The sequence below is a fragment of the Panthera leo genome, chromosome A1 (assembly GCF_018350215.1).
Source record: "Panthera leo isolate Ple1 chromosome A1, P.leo_Ple1_pat1.1, whole genome shotgun sequence".
Lineage (NCBI taxonomy): Eukaryota > Metazoa > Chordata > Mammalia > Carnivora > Felidae > Panthera > Panthera leo.
The window spans coordinates 72,768,843-72,785,492 of NC_056679.1; the positions used below are offsets into that span (position 1 = coordinate 72,768,843).

At 41.7% G+C, this 16,650-nt stretch overlaps 1 protein-coding gene across 6 annotated transcripts in view; it reads right to left on the reverse strand.

Annotated features, from left to right (window-relative positions):
* The window catches only part of FGF14 (fibroblast growth factor 14), a 631,433-nt gene that overhangs the window by 610,758 nt on the left and 4,025 nt on the right, over positions 1–16,650 (reverse strand). For 2 of the 6 annotated variants that reach the window (XM_042930037.1, XM_042930038.1), the window contains exons 1-2: positions 13,170–13,206; positions 11,180–11,214 (exon numbers count right to left, since the gene is read on the reverse strand). The exons of 2 other annotated variants lie outside the window; for them this stretch is intronic. The gene's annotated coding sequence lies outside the window, so the exon portion shown is untranslated. Of the gene's footprint in view, positions 1–11,179; positions 11,215–13,169; positions 13,371–16,650 lie in introns of those variants that run through there. 2 more of the 6 variants (XM_042930040.1, XM_042930034.1) reach the window with 2 other exon arrangements.

A 16,650-nucleotide genomic window follows, 5' to 3' on the forward strand; every position in this document is an offset into this window, starting at 1 on the left:
TGGTCCAACATACAGAATCTCATGACACAACTGGCAGTGGCAAAGGGAAAAGGAAACAGGAGAAGAGGGGAAGGAGGATAATCAGTTCATTCCTCCACCTCTAGCAATATTGCTCCTTTAGCTCCAGGACTGACCATACCCAGCATCCTTTCTCTTTACCCAACCTTTCAATCCCCTCTATCCCCCTAGAAACACTAAGACCCCGTCTTCATGAATCATCCTCTGGGCCAAGCACACCATTCTTCATATAGAAGGAATTCAGTACGTCTTAGGTGTTGAATTGGCTGCCTGAAATGGGACTTCATGCTTTGAAAATGTTACCAAAAATTGCGATAGCTTCTTTTGAAAAAGGAAACCAATCCTCAGACATTAAAATCTAAAATATCAGTTCTCAATCATGGTGTCTGAATCACATATACCATGATCAGCTGTACAGTGTTGCTCAAGTAATTTGTTACTAACAATAAAGTAACAATATTTGTCAATGATTGACTTTTTTTAATGTTTTATTAAGTAATCTTTACACCCTACGTGGGGATCAAACTCACGACCCCCAGACTGTGTCACAGGCTCCTCTGACTGAGCCAGCCAGGTGCCCTGACATTTTTATATAATTAAAATATATTCAAAGTTATTGTTCTAATAATGTCCCTATTATATTAATTCTAATATCATTTCTTAAATAGAGAAAGGAGTAAATGACAACTAGTGGGCAGAGACAATTATTCAGAGAAGTGTATTAGACATGAGGATATTATCTATGGTGACTCAGAGTTTGATTCTTTCCAGAAAGCCCTCCGTGCCCTCTTGTTAGCCCCATAGCATCAGAGCCAGGGAAATGAAAGATCACACTGTCATATGACTACACCCTACAATATTAATCAAATAAATTACTTAGATGTTATACCCTATAGATACATACTAGAAGCCTACATATTTTATTTGTTTTATTAAACTATAACTTTGAATCCAAATGGGGGTCAGTCCCAAAGTGAACACAGGTAATTAATTTAAAGGAAGTCTTAAAATCAGGGCTATTATCTCCTCCTTCCTTATCAAATGAAGTAGTCAAAGGAAAACAAAACAACAAACAAACACAATAAACAAAAAAATAATTTAGATGTGAGAGCATCTAAAATAACCAGAGTTTCCCCATTTTATTTCTTTAGATGGATGTTTAATAAGGCGATATGGAAGAGTCATAGCAGCCTTTAGGAGATTATAAAGTAAAAAAGTATTGGCAACTACTGGCAAATACAGTAGCCCCCCCCCCACCTTACATGTAGGGTATAAGTTGTTGCAACACCTCCAGTGGATGCCTGACAGCGTGGACCCTACCAAATCCTCTACAGGTGATTCTTCTTATACACACAGACGTAATTATAAACTAGGTACAGTGAGAAATTAACAACAATAATAAAATAGAGCAATTATAATAATGTACTATAATCAAAGTTGTAGAAATGTGGTCTCTCTCTCTCTCAAAGTATCTACCTGTACTGTACTCACCCTTCTTGTGATGATGTGAGATGAAAAAATGCCTACGTGAGGAGATTAAGTGAGGTGAACAACACAGGTGCTGTAACACAGTGTTAGGCTACTACTGACCTTCTTACAATTGGTCAGAAGGAGGATCATCTGCTTCCGGTCCACAGCTGAAACCTTGGGAAGCAAAACCAGGGATACTCAGGGACTACTGACCGGCTCACCATGGACAACGGGAATCAGCGATGATGGATATCTTAAAACTCCTGCATTGGCCATATGAAGACAACAGCCACAGAAGTCAGAGTGTTTTTCATTTCCTATTAGTAAGTTTTTAAATAGCCTAAAGTCCTATTCATTATATATATTTTTTTCTTTCGTGTCTTATTTTCTGCTTTTCATCTAATACTTGTCCATACACAGGGAAATCATGATAGAAAACAACACTGAAACCTATAAAAAACCTATAGTGGTAATTTAATATACCATATATTTGGAGGTAGCAACTCTACCTACATGGTCTACTTATCGGAAAGCAGTTTAAAGTGTATCAATCCTTAACTACCCAATACCAAGATGACTGACTAGCCAGCCTGATTTAGGAAGCAGATATGCTTTAAAATGTCTTGTTCAATCATTACATCCTATGCTGCAGATCTTGGTATCTAATTTTAATTGCAAATCATCTCAACAACAGCTACTTGAAAGCCATGAAATGAACTGGTGAAAATATGAAACATTTTGTTTTTTAATTTCAAAATCACAAGTTTAAAAACACAAAATATATAATCTATTATTTTTATATTTGTGTTTCGTATTCGTATTTTGTATCCTACCTCCTAGCTATTTTTTTTTTCTGCTTTCAAATTGCTTTTAAAATGAACCCTTCTCTAATGACTCTCTTGGGTGAAAGATTGTATCAGCCTACAGATTGGGTAAGTGTAAAAACATCCAGGATTTAGTGATAAACTAAAATACCTAGCGTACCTTCCATAAATACATTCAACACACTTAGTGTTTACCCTTCAAACTTAAAAAATTCAAACCACAATTTAGTTAAAATAGTGTATCACTATTCAGCAACTCAAAATATGGATATTTTGCCATAATGTAAGATAGCAGTTAGGAAATAAATATAATGTGTATTACCCGAAAATGACTTTCATGCAATTTTTTGAAATTCCTTGTACCAGTATTGCCATATTTATTAGCAGTACCAACTTCTATCATTTTCCTTAATTTTCTTATAATTCTGAAGTGTAGATAAGAACTCCTAACGAGGGCCACCTAGGTGGCTCAGTCAGTTGAGCATCCGACTCTTGGTTTTGGCTCAGATCGTGATCCCAGGGTTGTGGAATCGAGCCCCACATCAGGCTCCATACTGAGTGTGGAGCCTGCTTAAGATTTTCTCTCTCTTTCTCTCTCTCTCTCACTCTCTCACTCTCACCCCCCCCCCGCCCCTCACCCTTGCTTACTCTCTCTGTCTCTCTCATAAAAAAAAAGAATAGCTCATAATGAAATATATGATATTAAAAAGTATTCCTAGCAATTATAAATTTAAAAGAATACAAGAAAGAAAGGGTCAAGGATCTGCCTTACATTTAAACTGTTACTGCAAAAGGAAAAGCATGGACAGGCAAAAACAATTACCAACAGTCACAGAGATAACACCTCCTTCTGTTTGGGATAATACAAATAAGAGAGGAAGGTTATGATTCACAGAGTGCGTTCAGTGGCTCTAATGACCTTTCTCAAGGCTCTCACAAACACATGTTATTGGGCACCAGAAAGACTGGATAAGAAAGTGTGCACATATCTGTGCGAATCCTTAGGACGCAGTGTGGATTCTGGAGTAGCATCTTTATATGCAAAGGGTGTACATTTTAATTTTTTATTCAGAGCTATGCTAATACAACATTCAGGCCCTTTACTTAACTCTGCAGTATTCTGACCTTTCGCGTGGTACAACCATTACGTTTACCCTAATTTGCTAAAGGTTTGATTAGCTCAATTATGTGCGAATCCAGAGAAATGACAGAATTCAGGTTTATGCTACCAATTTGCTCCCGGTGCAGGGCATTTACTACTACTATCACCACCTAAAACGAACCCATTCCCCTTCTTGTATGAATTATGCTTGTGATCCTGTAAGTACCACTCTTACAAACCGTGACCTTTAATAAGGATCCCAGCTCTAAATCAAAGAAGCTGAACCTGCTGCTTTTAAGGCATTACTAGGTATGTTTTTATAAAGTTTGAATAGCCATTAATCATTTAATTAATACTCTTATTTTAACAAAAGTTACCTTCCTTAAAACATCAGTTTATAAAGACATGCAAGAAAGAGATATTGACCCCGAAAACACAATTCAAATTTCACAACATAAAGTGGAAAAATAAAATTTATTTCTAGCAGTTGTGCTTTTAAAAACTATTCCTTAATGCACTTCCCCAATAACCCTTGATCCACTAATGGTCACTAAGGACTGCCAAGACACATGTCCACTACCAGAGCTTGAACAGCACACTGTATCAGGACTCTTATAGAAAAAAATGTGGTCCTAGTTGTTGAAATATCCAAATAGCCTTATATCCAAATAGCCCATGACATTTTTAGTCCTTCCCAGCATGGTGTTTCACTGGAAAACATCATCATGCAGAGAAATAAACTGCTGTGATGAATACTTAAGTACTACCAAGTTGTTCGGCACTCACCTTGAAAGAACTGAAGGTCATTCTCACCTTATTTGGAAAGGCAATAAAGCTACCAGAGCTAGAGAATTTAAACTGGGAGTTGGCCTTAAATTACGTAAGACATGTGTTTGTCTATGTATCAGCAACATGCAACCTTCAAAGGTATATTAGCTACATTTCCTGTCACATTCTCAGCAAATCATCGACTTCAGGGAGTACACTGAAGCCACCTAGAGCCTCCCCAATGACATCTCTTTGTCCCATTTACGCCTTTTATTTCAGCCATCCCTCATTTTTTTTTAATTTGTTTATGTTTATTTACTTGGAGAGAAAGAGAGAGAAAGAGGGTTGGGGTGGAGCAAGAGGGACAGAGAGAGAATCCCAAGCAGGCGCTGTGCTTGCTGTCATCACAGAGCCCAACATGGGGCTCAATCCCACAAACTGTGAGATGGTGACTTGAGCCAAAATTGAGAATCGGGCACTTAACCGACTGAGCTGCCCAGGTGCCCCCTTTCAGCCATGCTTCAAAGCTCAGAGGACGCGGTGGCCTTACTGTTCCGAGTGTCTAGATGTGTCTTTGCTTTATCCCTTCCCAAGCACTGAGACCTAGTGCTCGCTGCAGCAGCACATATACAAGCAGAGACCTATTTCAGCAGCCCACATTCAGTCATACTCAGAACCACACCTTAATCCGAGCTTTGTTTCCCATATCCAAGTAAGAAAGGACATTTCACTTGACTGCTTTTTACTATGAAAGGCCTCCCTCTTCCTAGTGCTACCCTCCCACAGCCAGCTCCACCAGTCACACTTTCCAGCTGTACTGGAACAATTCTCAAGCACGTCACTCCCCCTGCAGAGACATTCTCTAGTTCACGCATTTTTACCACATCCAATCTAACTCCTCTGCCAGGCTTTTGGACTCCAAACTATGAATCCTCTAATCCTTGAAAATATGGTTTTATTAACATTCCCATAAATTCCCAGACATGTACCTTTCCCCCAGCCTTTGACTTTCACTCACATTACTGCCCCTGCCAGGAATACACTTCTTTCTCTCTTCTGCCAACTGAAACGTGCATTCAAGAGTCGGCTCAGGTCACACTTATCTAAAAGATTTCCCTTTCCTCGCCTTACATCCCATATGGGTCTCCTATAGCACCCCAGTTAGCCTTCGGTTGTTTAGGACTCTCTCATTTCTAGTATTCTCCCTACATTTAGCTTAAGTACTCATCGGCCAAAGACCAAATCCTTACAGGATGCTTTAAATCTCTCCCAGTAACTAACATAGAACTTACCACATGCTATTTAGTAAATACGGGTAAGTTCATTGTATAGGATGATACATTGTCTATCTTCTTAAAACCTCAGGATCACTTTTGAATTTCCAAATAACAGATATCCTTCCATAGACTAACTGCATCATTGGAACAAAAAAAAAATAGCAGTCCTGAGAGAAAGAGAGGGAAAGAAAGTGTTGCTTTTCAGACACAGATTTAAATGACAACTTATAACTCATAACAGCTTTTGTCTCAGACTCTTTGCAAGGATGTTACAGCCTTGGAATCCAGGGATAGCGCCTCCTTCCAGGTTACAAGACAGATTTATTTCCTGACCGGGAAAATGAAGATAATGCCTCCCCACAGGGCAAAGGTTGGGCAGCTTTGCAAAGCACTTCTTAAAAGACAGGGGATTGCCTAACCTTGCAGTTCCTAAGCTGTGACACAAACCCTGTGTGCAAGCATCCACCTGGGTCACTCAGCATTGCCCCTGGAGAATTTGGGGCCAAGGGGAATCGATTAGAACATGAAGCTCATGCTGCCTGCTGTGCCCTAAGTAATAAAGTCCTTTATCTCTGACCCAGGAGTCTCCTGTCTTCAGCCAGCATCTATATAACTGGGGCAGACTAACTTGGTAGCCTGCAAACTGGGTCAACTCTCAAACCCTTTGTAGTTTTTGACAACTTCTGGCTGTTAGCCAAAAGCAAGTCTGTTCAATTAGGAGTTTCTAGTTTACAAAAGAAAACAGAAGCTACCACATCAGTCTACACATCTAACACACAATGACATGGGTGAATCTCCAAAACAACATGCTGAGTGAAAGAAGCAAACTCAAAAGCGTGAAGACACCATGATGTAATGATATGAGGGTCTACAGCAGGCTAACGTAAAGTGGGAGACATCAGAATGTGGTTGCTTCTTAGGGGAGTCACTTGTGGATAGAACAGGGAAGGAGTTTTCTAGGGTGATGGGAATGTTCTATGTTTTGACTGGGGTGGTGGTTACAAGGATACAATAGTCAAAAGACATCAAACACTACAGTTAAGAACTGTGTGCTTTAATGCATGGAAATCATGCTTAATAAAAAAGCATTACAAGTTCTAAATATCCAAACACTGAATACATTGAAGTCTGTTTTAGTTTCAGGATATAATGATTCACAGACCCACTAAGACAATACTGGTCACATTCTTTGAACATTGTCTTTAGAGAGGCAGTTACAACACAGGGATTTAACAGTCTGCACTCTGGAGTCATACTGCTCAGGTTTTTCGTTAGCCAAGTACTGTCAGGCATCTTCCTTAGCCTCTTCATGCCTGAGTTCTCTCCTGTTAAATAGTTTGACCTTGGCACAACACCTGGCTTGCAGGCACAGACCCCCTGCACAGCCAGAACTCCACGTTCAACTTTCGACCCCCCAAAAACCTACCTACCAATAGCCTGCGGTTGACTGGAAGCCTTACCAAGAAGGTAAACAGTTGATTAACACATATTTTGTATGTTATACTGTATTCTTATAATAATACCTAACTTTTTCTTAAAATTTTTCAGTCTTTCTAAGCTACACAGTTTGTCTGCCGGGTTTTTTTTTTTCCAATTGTCACAAACCTCAAAAAAATTTCCAATAGATTTATTGAAAAAAGTCCACATAAGAGTAGACCCACACAGTTCAAGCCCATGTTGTTCAAGGGTCAGCTGTATAAAAAAAAGTTCCTACCTGTGGTTATGAGAACTAATTAGGTAATATAGATAAATTGCCTTGTATGTAGAAAGCATTTACTAAAAAATTGGTTGTAATTATTATTTATTTAAAGATCATGATAACACAAGATTCAAAGTAATTCAGAAAAGGAATTCAGGATATTTATGTTAAAGCAGAGGAGCAATATGCTTTTAAAAATGTGGTAAGTTTAATGTACATTCACTGGTGGGAGTATGAGATAGAATATTTACTAATAACACCAACCAAAAGTCATTTTTATTATATAATCTAATAAAGCAATAGATCCAAATCATGTTTTTACATGATACTGAAAGCACAGAAAGAAGAAATTAAGCCAAATAAATTTCACTTCTAGCAAATATCTCAAGTCCAGATAGAGGTGTCTCATTTGCTTTCTGACAGCTGTATTGTTAGCCTTTTTTCCCCTAACGCAATACATGTGAAAGTAGAAGATCCAGTTGAATCCTAATCCAAACCTTGCCTAAAGAGTAAATTAGGACAAAACTTGTGAAAAACAGGCCTAAGGGAAATATGTGAAAGGATCAAATCCTGGGTATCATCGTACAAAGACAGGGAGAGTGGGACAAAGGGGTGAATTCGCAGCGATGGGAAAGCACTTTGGTAAAGGACAAAGCAAATAGGGATCAAACTTCATGGCTCTGCAGATCAGGCCACACTCTATCTTTAGTATATATGCCACTGGTTAATGTCCCCATCAAAAGGCACGTGTGCCACAGAATCACCTCAGCACTTGTGCTCTTTAAGATTATTCCCAAGCTTTTAAAAGGACGTATAATTAGAAAAGAGAAAGTAAACAATAAGCAATACTGATGTAAAATTTCTATCCTTTTAAAATTCATTTTTTAAATTGCTTGTTACTGCATCATTAAAATAGTTCTAACATTTAGTATCTACTCCATTAAAAGTCTTTCCAATATTTCATATCCATTATTATATGTATGACATGTGAGGAATTTTATGTCACTGAATTGGCATATGAGTAGAAAATTTCAGTGTAAAAGAAAATATAATGAAGTCAATGAAAAATGCAAATTCCTAGGAAACAAGTCAAGTCTTTGGATAATAAAGGAGGAACGAGCATATTGGGTTAGTGTTTTCAATCTGCCCCGCCAGGAAAATGTTGAGGCAGAATGGTGATTACTGAGTATTTAATTATGGAACTGACTCAGGCCTCCTGGCAAACAGAATCATTTCTCTGCTTAAGAATTACAATACCTGGGGTACAGCAGTAACACAACTGAAGATGAGTTTCAGACTTTGAAATAGGTAGCTACTAAAAAAAAATAAAAACCTACGATTATTTTCATCTTTAAGCCTTATTACATGTTTCTTCTTTTTTTAAAGTACAACAGTAGCGTGCCATGAGCTTCACCCAGGAAGTGGAAAGAATAGAAATTAAAATCCCTCCCCAACCACGATTTATGTAAGAGGCAGCATTACAGAAGAGGTTACCACATACTTCAGTGATCCACTGTGATCATGCAGACAGCAAAATGTTACAGGGGGAAAGGCATTTTAATTATAACTACATTCATTTCTATCTAAAAAGCAGGTGCACACACTTAACATATGTAAAGTCCATAAAGTTCACACTTCCTTTTCTTGCCAGACCTGAAGAGTTCATCTGAAAAAGTGGCATTTAATTGCACTCCTTGACTCCTCAAACCGAACAAAGTATTGTGTACAAAAACATCTACTCTCGACAAAGAATTGTACATAATCATAAAAAAAAAAAAAAACTTCTTGGCTTTTCTTCATTGTAAAGAGCTTTTTTCCATCCCTGAGGACTTCCAGCTTTGAAGTGAAGAAAATGAACTTTCTATCATAGAGTGACCCTCCTACAACTGCCTATTTACGTTTTGATCTAAAAAGAGAAACTTGTCAGTTTTCTACCTGCTAATCACCGCTACCACAGCCCTCCTAATGTGGACAGTCTGGAGAGAGCCAAGTTTTTACCCCATGTTTCAAGGAGATGGAAGCATTCTATCTGGCCAATGGTCAGTGAATCCGGATCCACAGGCGTTGTCCAAATCAAAAACCTGTGGTCAAAACATTCTAGACTCCTCCCTCTCCTGCCTTCCCCAGTTCAGATTGGCCACTGAAGTTGACAGACTGCCCTTTCTCTCCAGCCCCTCTCACTGCGTTATTTTGGACCTTACCACTTCCACTTCAGTTGCTTCCTTTGTGGCCTTTCTACCTTCAGTCTTGCCCCACTCAAAGCTATTTTCCACGTTGTCGCCATAGCAATTGCCTAAAGAATAAATCTGACCGTGTCACATAACACATGATCTGTTCCTGACTACTGATAAAGTTTATTTGTATCTCAGGACCCACAAAATGGAGGCAGGCCCAGCCACCTGGTCCACATCACAAATCCAAAACTTAAGGCATCCTGCATGTAATGGGAAACACCTGTCAAGGAAATCTAACATTCACTAATCACAATCCTCCAGCTGGGCTTTAGCTAGCTTACTTTACCTTAGAAAATGGGACCTCCTAGCCCTGTAAGGGAATCCCTAACCTCCCAGTCAATCATGCTTGTTTCCTTGTTGCCTCTTCCAACGCCTCTTAAAACTCACACTTGCCCAAAATCCCTTGGGAAGAATGATCCAACTACTTGTGAGGCACTGTACTCCCCCAGTTGAGGATTGTTCTCCCTTGAAGAAAGGACATCAAACTGATTATAAATTGTTTCAGTTTTGTAAATTGACAGCTTGGCAATGAGATGGGCCCTGAAGACAGCTGCTAAAGATTCTGGGGATGGCTTCTAGAAGCAGGTGATTGTACCCACAGAGCCATTTTATTTGCTGCCTCTCCAGCTGCTCTGGTAAGCTTCTCTCTGATCAAGCTCTGCTTATTTTGCATTCTGAACTCCTCAAGTTTGTTCATCTTAATCCTTCCAGGTGGAAAACTGGGGTGTGAGACTCCAGGGGGTTTTCTTCACAAGGTGGAAAACTGGGGTGTGAGAGACTCCAGATTTTCATGGTGAGACTTAGTAGGCCACATATTTAGGTTTGTAGCTGAACTCATCTATGATTAAGCACGTTGTGGGGGGTGAGGGGCTTTCAAGTCTCAGGAACAGTGCACACAGGCAGTCAGAAACAGTAAGTCTGGCTGAATTATGATGGCTTATTTCAAGGGAAAATAATGGTTACCCTTCAATCTAAGGAAAGCAAGTTGGCAGCCGTTGGGGGAGCAGGACTCACAAAACTCAAGGCAAGTCCACAGCACAAAGTGCTAGGAAGGTTGGGGAAATAAATTAACACAAGAAACTCAGACTTTTCTGATGAATGGCACATCAAAATCTAAGTACGCACAAGTTGGACCATTAAAAGCCATTAGACTATCCACCACTACAAAGAAATAACAGATCTAGGGGTGCCTGGGTGGCTCAGTGGTTAAGCATCCAACTTCAGCTCTGGTCATGATCTCACAGTTCGTGGGTTCAAGCCCCACAGCAGGCTCTGTGCTGACAGCTCAGAGCCTGGAGCCTGCTTTGGATTCTCTCTCTCTCTCTCTCTCTCTCTCTCTCTCTCCTCTCAAAAATAAATAAACATTAAAAAAAGAAGAAAGAAATGCCTCCTACTACTCCCTTCTACCCTCCTTTACCTCAGTACTCAGTCTACTAATCCTCTGTCTGCACTGCCTTTCCACTCTAAACACACTGCAAGACTGTAAACAAAAACCTTCCAAATTAATGGCCTATGTCCAGAGGCCCTTATATCTACCCCCAAAGGAGGGTCTCCACAAGGGCCCCTCTCAGGGTTGATGGGACTCCAAGGGATTCTCCAGTAAATCTCCACCAGTATTCCCTTAAACAACCAAGGGGAGACTAAAATAAAATTAATTTAAAAAACTTTGCCAAATTCTGGTATATGCCCAACTTCACTCTCTACTTTAAACCCCACTCACTCTGGAGACTTGGAGAAAACTGATCAGGGAAACCTGAGAGAAGCCAGCAAAGGGTGGAAATTCTTACCAGAATCAGCTCTCCTGGATCTCTGTCTGTAGTGCCTGGTCAAGAGAGGAAGGTAAAATTTCATGTTATCTCTTCCTTTTCAAGATGCATTGGTTATTGATCCTTTCTCTCCCAAGGACAACTATTGCCTTCTTACTTGTCTCATTTTGTGTTCTGACAACTGGGCTTGGCAACCATCAGGTTGGGGGCCCTCAAAAGATAGCCAGACAGAAATAGAAGTTGCATTGCATTTGTGGCTAGTGCCCTACAGATTATTGCCAGCTTTCAAGGGAAGTGGGTCTTTGTTTCAGCTATCTTTGGGAGTGGCTCTGGATCTTGGGAGAGAGGTATCTTTTGCACCTTCTTTGGGAATGCCTCTTGCATTCAATAGATTGTTCAATACTGCCAGGAATATTTACTGCTTGTCCTGGCCTAAACCTGACAAGATATTTAAAAGGATGATTTTTTTTTTAACTAGTTCTATGGTTAGAGCTTTGCCGATATTGGAGGCTGATATTCAGAACCTCATAGGAAATTTTTTAGGCCTTCTGTCCTAAGTCAAATGAAACTATGTACCCAAAAGGAAAGAAAAACATTCCAAAGACAAATAGCTCTAAATCTAGAACACAGGAATCTTTTGATTTCCACCTTAGTTGAAGAGCTTCTCCCTGACCTGAAGAAGCAAAAAGAAGATCTATAGTTGGATGGGTGGTCAGCCCTTTGAGATCATACAGGTTGCAATACCAATTGTTTGAGGAATTACAAAGAACTGTCCTTATCTTGTAGATTCAGTCTTTACAAGAACAGAATTGCAGCTCTAGAAGCAATTCAAGACCCATCTATCATTTTTAATCAATCCCCAACTCTCCCCCACCCCCCTGCCCTGGCTAATCTATTAAAGTTTGTAGGTATTGTGAAATTTTGGTTTAGGGGGCACTTGGGTGGTTCAGTCGGTTGGGTGACCGACTTCAGCTCAGGTCATGATCTCACAGTCCGTGATTTCGAGCCCCATGTCAGGCTCTGTGCTGACAGCGTGGAGCCTGGACCCTGTTTCAGATTCTGTGTCTCCCTCTCTTCCCCTCCCCCACTCATGCTCTGTCTCTGTCTCTCTCAAAAATAAATAAACATTAAAAAATTTTTTTTTGGATTTAGGAAACATGTCCTTGTTGGAGGAGCTGGCATTCTTTCCTTGTGCCTTTGCAGTGTAAATGTTCTACCCACTCTTCTCCGGGACCTGAAGGCCACCTCTTTGAAAAGCTAACTTCAGGGAGGTAATTCTTATCAGAAAGAAGGAAGAAAAGATAGAAAGGGACGGGAAGCTATCTGGAAACTAGGCCAATGAAAAATCTTTAAAACGTGTCAAGCCGTCTGAACAAGTAACCTTAACTTATTCCATCAATTTGGATCCAGCCGTTCTTTTATAATCTAGCAAGTTTTTCATTACTGTAGCCTGGAAATCATCTTTTTCAATTTCTAAATTTACAGTGAAGTTTTTTTCTTTTTTTTTTTAATTCAAAATGCCTGTCACCTGTGATTGTCCCCCAATAGCCCAAAGATAATAGAAGCCAATAGAGAGAGCCTCTTCCCTCCCCCAAAACGTTTAGAGACTGCAGGAAAAGGCATCTGGAGAATATAATGGTTATAATGGAAGGCCATCTATCTGTTCCAGCACCAACCACACAACTCTGTGCAATGCATGAAGAGCTCTTGGTGGTGTCACCGGTCAAATACGTGTTTCTCCTTCCAAGGCTCAGAGCTGCGGTGCCTCTACAATTCAAACCCGGCCCTGGGCACAGTCTCTTCCTGCACTGGGAAGGAGTCGCCACACCTCTAAGAGGGGCGGGTCACTGAGGATCCAGACGGGGCCCCTCCCTCTCTGACAGTCTCCGATTTTAGAATGCAATTTAAATATACTCAACAGAGTTCGGGAGAGACACAGGGGAGAGGGGAGAGTTCACTTGGAGCCCGGGTCGGGTGGAGGATTACGGAATCCTAGAACCGGAGAGCTGACCTGAGATCATTCTCACATTGCGGCTGAGGGAACTTGAGGAGCCAGCCCGGGTCCTTCCAGTAGCTAGTGCGGAAGCTGAGAGCCCGGCTCCGCTCATCTGCTCCTGGTCCTGAGCCAGGGTGCAAGCCCAGTCCCTTTGCCTCTGGGCCCCGCAGCGCGTTGAGGGGACCGCGGGTGCAGGCGGCCACCTGTGGGCGCAGAACTCATTCCTTCGCGGCCCTTCGGCCGGCGCTCCGAGGCGCAGCTGCGCGGACGCCGGCAGACTGGCCCGCAAACGTGCCGCCTCAGGGGCCTGGCCCTGCCCCCATTCCGGGTCGCGCTAGCACCCGCCACAGGCTGCCCTGGTTTCCATAGCAACATATGCACGAGTTCCCCAGAGGCGCCCCCCAGGGTCAGAGGTCATCTCTGTGACAACGGAAGCTTCCCGCGCTACGGCGGCTCGGGCGGGCCGCTTCCGCCGCATTGCGCTGCGGCGCGCCGGGTGCTCCTAGGAAGGGAGCGCGCGGTGGCCGGTCCCGGAGCCTCGGGCCGCGGATCACACCCGGAGGAGGACCGTGCCTGGCCCGCGTGCCCCGTCTCTTCGGACTCAATTAGGCAGACTCACAACCCGATTTCGGCCAGGTCACCGAGGGGCCCGACTCCTGGAAGCGGATCGGAGCCGCAGAGTGGCCGGCCCCGGCTTGCAGGGAACAGTGACACGCCGCTCCGGAAAGCAGGGGCTCTTCCCCCGCCCGTGCGGCCGGCCAGACCTGACACACTTAGCGCCTCCCAGACAGCGGCCAGTGGCCCAGCGCCCTCCGCCTTGACAGTAGCTCCAGAAAGGAGAAACTACCTGGATCGGCGTGGTTATGGGATGTGCAGGGAGCTAGCGAGTTTGAAGATGACTGCTTTAAAACTGGAAAGAACAAAATATTAAGGGAGGGGGGCACCTCCTTTACAAGCAACTGAACTAGAGGCTGTTTAGGTGCTTCCCCTCAAGAGAAAAATATGCCACCAGGGAGGGTCCCAGTTACCACCTTCAGATAAAGAAGTTCGATAAAGAAAAGAGGAGCAATTCATTGAGCTGTTTTTGCGGAACGTCTTCCTTTTTAAAGAGAGGCAGATTTAAAATTAGAAAAGAAAATGAACGGGGCTCTTGCAGAGGGCACCTGATGGCACCCTACCATTCGCTATTTAAAGGCTGAGAGTGCCAGATGGGGAGACTGTGATTGGTTCCGTGAGCTTGTATCCTTGAGTCAGGCCTCAAGTTTTGAGATTTAAGAAAAGGGTATTATAAAATGTGGGCCTAGGGAATGTTTGCAAGTGGTGTTTCAGGATGCTTTATCATGGCGGGATGAAGCGCTGAGAAGTCCACTAAGGACTTTTCTTCTCTTTGTTTTATCATTAAGAAACCAAATTCTTGGTTGGCACTGTTGGGAAGGAGTAAGCATTAAGTGACCTTAACCAAGCTAATTTATGATACCCGCTGTTACATTCTCACAGTTAACTTTCTCAGAGAATCCTGTTTTCACTATTAATTCATTGACTAAAAATGCATTGAAAACCTGCTCCGTATCATAAGTAGAGCTTATGTCAGGGAACAATAATAAAGGCAACAGTGCCCAACAATTGTTGGGTGACTTTCTTAGATAGTGTTAGTAGGTTAAATAAACCAAAACCTCAGTTTCCCTGCAAAACCTGTCTGCATCATGCCTCCCCCTTTGCCTTCATGTTTATTCCTTCTCTGAACCTCCCTTCCTTTTGTCACCCTGCCTTTTTCATTCTGAACAAAGCAGAAAGTCAGTTTGTAGCAACTAGAGAAATACACAGGGGAAAACATCAGGAAGTACTTGGTCCTTAAAGAGCAGAAGAGCAAAAACATTAGTGCATCTCTAGAGGCATATGGAGGAACTCAGAAGTCTCCCTCAGAAAATTCTCTACCCTTCAGTGCTCAGGTTCAAGTCTTATAAGGAAATATGGAATGTGGTACACAAAATGAAACCCTAAACAACACAGACTATGGCACTGGGCAGGAAGAAGTGTCTGTTGTATTTCCCTGACCCACAGTCCCTCCTGGAGATGATCCTAAGGCTACACTCAAAGGTTTTATTACAAATATAGACACCACGATGTAATGTCTGGTTTAAAACTTAATAGAGGGGGAAAAAATAGAGGAGCTTCAAATATACTGTTAAATCCCAACTGTCTCGCCTTAAGGCATAAAAAACTATTTTGAATAAATACTTCCATTTTGAGACATCTACATGGTATTTATAGGAAGATTATGAGTCAATTGACTGAGTTATGATGCCAAAATGTACAAAGAAGCGAAAATTTTGATTGTTGTCCTTGTTGCCATATGTATTTTAAAAAACCAGAAAAGTCCCCAGTGTTTGTGTTGCTAAAACATGGAAGACGGGGTTTGAACGTTAAAGAAATGGTTTCACGTGGGAAATGTTAAATACAGTATAGAATTACCTTTGGCACCTTCTGAAAGCAATGCATCGTTTGAAAAAATATTCTCAGTTTTAGATGCTGTGGAAGATGAGACTAGGCTGGATAGGAGTACACCCCATCATCCTTGTGGTTAAAACCGAGTTTAGATTATCATGCATCGGATTTCACACTTGTTAACTTGGATTTCATTTCAAAAAAGAAAAATCCACTCTCCCAGAAAGTCAATACTTGGAAGCCAGTCTAAAATACTGTCCTTTGGTTCCTGAAGTGCCCCTGCTCTGCAAACTCATTTTGCTACTTCAGTAACTAAAGCTTCTTGGATGGAGTCCAAGGCCAACTCCGATTACACGGAATCCCACTCTAAAGGCAAGCATGTCAGAAAGAGAAGAGCCTCACACCTGTTTGGTGTTGCAGCCATGCAGTCTGAATTTGATGTCTCCATTTGGTACATGCTCAGTGTTTAGAAATGCAGAGGTTATGGCCAATTTGTGGCTCACCCAGCTCTACAGGCACCCAGGATGAGTCGGCAGGCTGAGGAAGGAGTAAAAAAATGCTTACTTTCTTTTTCACCCGTCTCTCCCTATTTTCCCACTTCTAAATGCCATGACAGCCCTACATGTAAAGCAAGTCGTTTTAAAAGAATAACATATATTTAAATGAGTAACAGAGGCGTACCAGATGTTTTTGGCACCTAAAACAGCTTTAGCGAAAGGCAAAAGCAGAGCTGAAAGACACCAGAACAAGTAGGAAATAGCAAGTGACAATGAGTTCTACCAAGCCTTGCTTGTATGATCTCCAAGTTACCTGGCAGAGAGAAAGACTGCGTTCAGGAAAGAAGATGCTCAGGGTCATAAGTTTGTGAGATCTTCTAAATGTGCTCTGCGGAACTAGGTCCAGGACATCTGCTTCATACCCTCCTTGCCACTGTCACTGGTACTTAATAAAATTATCTTTGATTACAACTTATCTTAAATGCTATGCTTTCCAAAAACCCTATCAAGCCATGGAAGTTTGGGCATCTCATGAGTGTGGTTCAATAAGTGTA